Genomic DNA, 9,122 nt, shown 5'->3' with positions numbered 1-9,122 from the left:
AAAGAGGGAAAGAAGGGAGAGAGACGAAGAGTGAAGGGGAGAAAGGAGGAAAGTGAGGGAAGGAGAGGGGAAGAGAGAAAAGGAGAGAGAGGGGGTAGAGTGAGAGGGAGAGTGAGAGAGGGGTAGAGAGTGAGAGGAAAAGAGAGAGAGGGAGAAGGAGAGAGAGAGAAGGGGAGAGAGAGAAGGGGAGAGAACTTGTGAAACTGAGAATATAACAATGGAAGGATTGCAAATTTGGTTTTAATTTGGTTGGGTCTTATTCGACCGTAGTTCGATCAAAACCAACACTGCTGGTTGATATTCTCTCGACCAGCAGCTTTTAAGTATTAGTAAACATCTAGAATAAACCATTTGAAGCTTTAGATTTGTTAACTAGTGCAGGGTGTAACCAATTTGCCTATACTGCACTTAGGTGCAACACAGTACTGAATAACTGGTGCTCTATTGGTTGCGACGACAAGGGTTCTAGTTGATCCGATCAATGGAACAACCTGGTCGTGAAATTAACGTGCAAGTGGCTGAGCACTCCATAGACATGCGTACCCTTAACAGGTGTTTCCATTATTTTGTCCAACCCTTGTATGTGTGTGAGAGAGAGAGGGGGGTTTTGGTATTCAGAAGACCCATAAACTGTAACATCCAGCATCATCATCATCATCGTCGTCGTTCAACGTCCGCTTTCCATGCTAGCATGGGTTGGACGATTTGACTGAGGACTGGTGAAACCAGATGGCAACACCAGGCTCCAGTCTGATTTGGCAGAGTTTCTACAGCTGGATGCCCTTCCTATATTTTAATTTTTATTCTCATATGCCCCTTTATAATTCCTATATCTTTCCCTGTCCAAAATAACTTCTTATATTGATCCCTACTATTTCCTTCATCTCTGATGATATCCTTTATATCCCTGAAACAGCTGTAAGGCCACCTTTCTCTTTATAAATCCCCAAGAAATTTCACACTGCCTTGGCTTTGTTGTCTCATTTTATTTAACACACACGCACACACACACACACACACACACACACATGTAGTAGTGTGTGGTCCAGGCATGGCTCTGAGGATAAAAAGTTTGCTTTCCCAGTCACATGTATGCACGCGCAGATTTGTATCTCGTTGTCTCGACATTGCATGATAACTGTAAATGAATGTCACCATCATACAAACAGTGTCAAACATTTCCAATCTTCTGTGAAAACACGTCCAGTCATGGGAAAATATAATCTTACTTGCAAGGCAGATAAAGGTAAGTGACAGGAAGGGCACCCGGCCGCAGAAAATCTGCCTCAATTTATTCCGTAAGTACAGAAACTTCTTTATTTGTAATCACAGACTTTGTTCTCCTCATATAAACACATGTATTAATATATGCTGTACCTAAAACTGCAAGCTGGCAGAAGGATTAACATGCATTAACCTTAACATAAGAATTTAGACATATCAAGGCGGTGAGCTGGCAGAAACGTTAGCATGCCGGGCGAAATGCTTAGCGGTATTTTGTCCATCTTTACATTTTGAGTTCAAATTCCACCAAGGCCGACAGCTTCTTTCATCCTTTTTTTTGTGGGGGGGGGGAGTCGATAAATTAAGTACCAGTGAAACACTGGGGTCGATGGTACTCAACTAGCCTGCTTCCTTCAACATTTCAGGCATTGTGCCTTTCGTAGGAAAGATCATTGTTAAAATGACAAGCTGACAGAAATATTAGTGCATTGAATAAAATGCTTAACGGCATTTCATTCTTTCAAGGGTCAATTAGATAAGTGCCAGTTAAGCACTGGGGTCAATATAATCAACTAGTCCCCTCCCCCAAAATTTCAGGCCTTGTGCTTGTGTAGTAGAAAGGATTATTATTATTATTATTATTATTATTATTATTATCATCATTGTCATCATCATCATCATCATCATCGTTATGTGATTCTGATTATGCTTTAAGCTGGCTGGAACGTTAGCTCGCCAGGCAAAATGCTTAGTGGTATTTCGTCTGCCGTTACGTTTTGAGTGAGGTCGACTTTGCCTTTCATCCTTTCGGAGTCAATAAATTAAGTACCAGTTACGTACAGAGGAATCAATCTAATCGACTTAATCCCTTTGTCTGTCCTTGTTTGTCTCCTCTATGTTTAGCCTCTTGTGGGCAATAAAGAAATAAAAAATATATTTTAAATGCTGAGGTCAACTTTGCCCCTTTCATCCTTTCAGCCTTTCAGCTGAACAATGGGGTCTTTTTAATCCAACGTATCTCCTCCCTCAAAATTGCTGGCTTTGTGCTAAAATTTGAAACCAATACGTGCCTCTATATTCCAAGTTCATTTTCATTTACTTTACTCACTCTCTCTCTTCTCTTACATCTCCCATCTTTCTTCTCCCTTCTCCCTTCTCCTTTCTCACCCTCTTAACTCTGCCTCTTCCTCTCTTTACTCTCCCTTCTCTTCCTATTACTCTTCTATCTCCTCCATTTTACTCCTCCTCTCTTTACTCCTCTTCCTCCTTTTATTCACCCTTCTCCTCTCCCTCTCTGTACTCTGCCTTCGTCTGTTTCTCCCCTCCTCCTTTTCTATTTATTATTCATTCTCTCCTCCTCCTCCTCCTCCTCCTGTATTTTCTTTTTCCTCCACTTTCCTCTCTCTTCTACTCTTACAGTCCAGTATCCTGCCACTCTCTTACTTTCTCTTATTTTTATTTCCCCTTCTCTTCATCATTATTTACACACATACACACACACACACACACACAGGCACACACACAAACGCATCTACATATGCAAGAACATGTACGCATACATGCATACACACACACACACACACACACACACACATTCACAAACACATGAACATATGCTAACACACATGCACTTGTTCATATGCACACATTCACATGTCCAACATACATTCACAGACACAAGAACACACACACACACACACACACACACAAACACACACACATACATACATACACACATACACAATTGCTCAGTGACTCACTCTATCTCCTCTCACTTCTCTCTCTCTCTCTCTCTCTCCACCTCCCTCTTTCAGACATACTTATCCCTCTCCACAACCATTTAAGGCAGACATACACCAATGTATACCTCGGTGTTATTGAACCTCTACTCCTGACATCTCTCTCTCCCCACCACCATTTACTCTCTGCTCTTGTAATACAGAACCCCTACCACCACCGCCACCAATTTCCAACACACACACACACACACACATTCATTCATTCATTCACACTCCTCCTCCCTCCACAGAACTTCTACTAACACCATGCCTCAATTGCTCTTCTCTTACCCTTCTTACCTTGTCAACTGTCATCACAGTGTTATAATTGCCACCAAAAATTCTGGATTCCAAAGAGTTATTCCATGTTAGACATTTTTCTCAGACAGAAAACACGGTGGGATTTTGTTAACAACAACGATGTTAATTGCAATACAATAGCAGCAACAACAACAACAACAACAACGACAGTAATGTTAATTACATAAATAACAGCAACAACAACAGTAGTGTTCATTGTAATTCTAATAGCAACGATAATAATAATGTTAGTTTCTACAATAGCAACAACAACAGCCACAACCAGTCTTAATTGCAACTATAATGGCAAACAACAACAGCAGCTGCCATGTCAATTTGACAGCAATTGCAACAAACAGTGCTGTTTAATTATAGCAACAATAATAATAGCAGTGTCATTTAGAACAACAATCACAATGGCTACAGTAATGTCAACTGTAACGACAATAGCAACAGGAGCAAAAGCAAGAAAAATAACTGCAATATCAACTTCGGTTGCATTAGCAACAACAACAACAAGAACAGAAGCAGCAATGTCGGGTTCAAGAAAATTAGCAACTACGCCAGTTGTTTCAACAACACTGGCAATAGCAACAGCTGCAATATCAACTACTGCACTGATTAGCAGCAACAGTGACAATAGCAACAACTGCAATATCAACTTCAGTTGCATTAGCAACCGCAACAACAGCAGCAACGTCAAATGCAAGAACATTAGCAACTACACTAGTCATTTCAACAACAACAATGACAATAGCAACAGCTGCAATACCAACTACTGCACTGATTAGCAATGACAATGACAATAGCAACAACTGCAGTAGCAATTTCAATTACATTAGCAACAACAATAACAGCAATGTTGAGTGCAAAGAACATTAGCGACTACACCAGTTATTTCAATGACAATGACAATAGCAACAACTGCAGTAGCAATTTCAATTACATTAGCAACAACAATAACAGCAATGTTGAGTGCAAGGAACATTAGCGACTACACCAGTTATTTCAACGACAATGACAATAGCAACAACTGCAATATCAACTACTGCACTGATTTGCAACAGCGGCAATAGCAGCAATAACTGCAATAGCAACTTCAGTTACATTAGCAACAACAACAGAAATGCCAAGGGCAAAAACAATAGCAACCACATCAGTTATTTCGACTACAATGACAATAGCCTGTACCTTATAATAAAAATTAGCAAAGAGTAAAACAAAAGCCCATTGAGAGAGCTTCTGTATAATCATATAATCATTCCTCTTACTCAACAAGAGCAACAAACCTTCCCTCAACAAATCCTTATACAACGTTCTTCAGATGAAGATCCCATGTTTTCTGCTCTTTAACCAGATGAAGAAAAAACAGGAAAATTCTAATGTCCATTCTCAGGGAAAATAAAGGAATATATAATTCACCCAAAGATTGTCAAAACTCACTGCTAAATCATTAATATGAATGTTTGGTGACAATTATACTTATAAATAGCATTTATCTCGTTTTTAGTAATTATCTGTAGACATGTATGATGTTATTGGCTTTGTGACAAGCCATTAATAACAATAGCTGTATATCATGTCATGGACGTAATTGAATTAGTGTAACGTTATTTATTACATGTTTTGCTTTATTTCGTTTTGTTTTGTTTTGTTTAGTTCGCATCTGCATAATCTTGGTGAGGTAGAAGAGTCGTGGTGGGGGGTTTCTTGTGTGTGTGTGTGTTTTTGTCTTTGTGCACTCACGTCATTGGGATTACAAAGACTCCCACATTCATGCACCATGCAGTCACATCACATCGGGTCACATGACGTCACAATGCTGTGTAAGGCAAAAACAGGTCAGGTCATTCAAATCATTCAAAAGCCTACTGCTGTATGTCAGATCATGTGACCTGTTGTGAATCATGCTCGTTTGATATTCACTTCAGCCTCTTGGGATAGAATAAATGAATGAACAAATGAATTAATGGATGGATATATGAATGGATCTTGAGCTGATTTCTATGAATGGAAGTTTTATGAATGAGTTATTCAATTAATAAAGCTATCTACTCATTGCAATCACATTATAACTGGTTGAGTATTTCAGAGACAGTTGAACTCTTAATGTGTAATCCATAGGCAGACTCAGAACAGCCTTTTGAACTGCAGATACCGTTCCTTTAACAAGCTTCCTTATTCTATATTTTATAACATAAAAAGTGCACAGCACATTAGATGCACCCCAATTTCAGTAATGTATCATCATCATCATCATCATCGTTTAACGTCCCCTTTCCATGCTAGCATGGGTTGGATGATTTGACTGAGGACTGGCGAACCAGATGGCTGCACCAGGCTCCAATCTGATCTGGCAAAGTTTCTACAGCTGGATGCCCTTCCTAACGCCAACCACTCCGAGTGTGTAGTGGGTGCTTTTATGTGCCACCGGCATGAGGGCCAGTCATGTGGTACTGGCATCAGCCACGCTCAAAATGGTGTTTTTTTTTTTGTATGTGCCACCTGCACAGGAGCCAGTCCAGCAGCACTGGCAACAACCTCGCTTGAATGATTTTCTAACATGCCACAGGAAAAAATGTTTTAAGTGCTTAAATCTTTTAGCATTTAAACAAACCATATCAGGTCCAAGCATTCTATGTTTTATGTTTAGACTGGCTAGATCCAACCTCTCAGACCTACCCTGTAATGTCATTCTAAAATGAATGATCACATCTTGAATAAGGATCGTATTTAAGAGAATAATCGGGATGCTAAAAGGTTAAAGCAAGGACAAAATTGGTTCATGAGAGGCCCAACTTGACATTTGAGATGCGTTTGTAGAAAAAAAGGTGTATATTATAAAATTATTAAATACAGTAGTTTCCATCAACCCAATTTCTGTCACAAACCTTGGGTTGACTAGAGGATATGGTATAAGACGTTGATTGGATGATATAGAGTCTTCTATTGTGCCCTCTATCTATTCAAGGCATCACAACTTTCTCCAATACCTCTATATAGAAAACAGCATTGAAAAAGTGAAGAGGCATGACATTTTCCTCGTTGCTGACAACTCCCAGAACCATTACAGTTGCTGGGAACTTAGAGCCTTTGAAAAAGGTGTCTTCAAAAACAGTGATGCATGCAATGTTCACAGATCTGCCAATGCACCACCCTGGGATTGGTACAATGTTTTATTGACCCTGAATGGAGGAAAGGTAAAGTTGACCACTGAAAGGATTTGATCTCAGGGAATGATTACAGGTGAGACACCTATGTTCGTAGATCTGTTTGTGGAGGCCTGACCTTGGGCTAAACAACAACAACAATAATAATTGAAATAGTCAGAAAAATGATAAACTCATCTCAAAGAGCAGCAAGAGAAACAACAACCACAATAACTATAACTACAACAACAACAGCAACAACAACAACAACAACAACAACAACAACAACAACAGCAACAGCAACAACAACAACAACCATGGCAATATCTGTACTAAATCCCACCACCAATATCACCACCATCACATCACATCACACAACAACAGCAATGACAATAATGACATCAAACATGAGACCAACAGCAGCAGCAGCAGCAGTAGTAGTAGTAGTAGTAGTAGTAGTGGTAGTAGTAGTAGTAGTAGTAGCAGCAGCAGCTGCAGTAGTAGCAGTAGTAGCTGTAGTAGTAGCAGTAGCAGTAATTGTAGTAGCAGCAGTAGCAGCAGCACTATCAAAGACCAAAACATTAAAATCAGTAAAAAAAAAAAATAATTAAGAATAACATTATCCATGACAACAACAACAACAACAACAGCAACAAACAACAACAAACAACAAGAGACAATCGAAAGCAGTGTGAATGAGAAAAAATATATATATATATAAGTAAAAAAATAAATAAATAAACAAGCAGTTACTGGCAACAATAACAATATCCATAGCAACAGCAATATTAAGATGGAAAACACTGACAACAACAACAACAACAATAATAAAGAGGTTTTTTGTTTTGTTTTTTCAAATTTTTTAAGAAAAAAAAATAAAAGGAGCAGATTGGTTTCCAATTCCATTCTCCACAACCAAAACACTTACTTCATCATTATTTCTGTCATGGTTACCTCGTTTCATTGTATGCTTCTCTCCGTATTCAGATATTATACGTCTGAAGTTAAACTTGGCTAATACAACTAATACAAAATAATAAGCTCATCCTCACGGCACCGCCACCGTCACCTTCATCATCGGGGGTGGCGGTGGCAGCAGCATCATTGCCATCACTCCCACCACCGCCATCACTATTTTACCACCCTCACCCCTGCCACTAGTGCTGCCACCACCACACACCATTGCTATCACCTCCGCCATCCTCACCACCATATCTATCACCACCACCACCACCATCACCATCACCACTACTATCAGCACCACTTTGCTTTAATTTATACGAACAGTGCCCAAGCCTCGACCAGAGACGTCAGGGGACAGCAAGATTTTGTATCTAAATGTGCAAACAAATGAGGTTTGAGGTTCCATGCGACAGAAAATAACTGAAGTCTGTGAGTTCAAAAAAGATCCCTTTATGAAATTCATTATAAAACAGGTGCAGGAGTGGCTGTGAGGCAAGAAGTTTGCTTCCCAACCACATGGTCCTAGGTTCAGTTCCACCATGTAGCAACTTGGGCAAGTGTCTTCTACTTTAACTTCAGGCTGACCAAAGCCCTGCGAGTGGATTTGGTAGATGTATGCTAAAAAAATCGACCAATGAAGGCACTCACTGCTAGCCCTACATGAACATCCTGTCTCTGCTTCTAGTTTAGGAGGTTCACAAGTATATTTTTGACATTAGGCACATGGTTGAACGAAGCTCTTAAGTAATACTCATTCAACATTTCCTTATACCTATGGTCTTGAGTAAAATGTTTTAATCACTATAAATTTATTCCTTTCTTTAAGAATTCCTTTTATTTATTACTTACATTTGAAGTATTTCATGCACTTTCTTCTGGCTTTTTCCCTTTCATTCACTTCACCTCCCTATATACAACTACTGAATGAGGCCCTTCAGTTATAACTGTCAATTATTTTCCTACACTTATGTTCTTGTGTAATGTGTTTATCCACTAATTTATTACACCTATTCTGTACTTCTATGTTTATTTCTTTTTTTAAGAATTCATTTTACTTATCACATCTGAAGATTTCTTCCATTTTTCATACACTTTCATTCTTCCTTCTTTTCTCTTTTTACAACTCACCTCATCGTATACAGCTGAACAAGACCCTTAAGTTATACCTATCAAATATTTTCCTATACTTATGGTCTTATGTAAAATGTTTATCCACTAATTTATTGCACTTCTTCTGTACCTATAAGTTTATTCCTTCGTTTAAGATTTCATTTTATTTATTACTTATATTTCAAGATCTCTCCCCATCTCATGTATATCCTTTCTTACTTCTTCTCCCTTTCTTTTATCACTTCACCTTCCCATATTCAATTTTATTTGTGGGTAAGTTGTTGCTGTGAGGATATGGACCAATAAATTCATAACAAAAAGGAAAAAAAATTTTTTTTTTTAAATAAAAAAAAAAAAAGAAGTCCTCAGTTGAAATTTGATTTATGTCTGTCTCACCCCTTCCCCCTACTTTACTTAAAATATAACAGTAACACTTTATAATTACTTAAAATAATATTAATTTTCATACTTAAAACAAACACACTCACGCAATCAAAAAAACAAACAAAAACAAAAAAAAATAAAAGAATCAATCCATTTTTACATCTACTCAAATATTTCATCTTCTACAAGCTCTTAGCATTTTCAATTTGTGTTT

This window comes from Octopus bimaculoides, chromosome 20 (genome assembly GCF_001194135.2).
Source record: "Octopus bimaculoides isolate UCB-OBI-ISO-001 chromosome 20, ASM119413v2, whole genome shotgun sequence".
In the NCBI taxonomy this organism is placed as follows: Eukaryota; Metazoa; Mollusca; class Cephalopoda; order Octopoda; family Octopodidae; genus Octopus; species Octopus bimaculoides.
Note: the sequence above shows the minus strand (reverse complement) of the source record.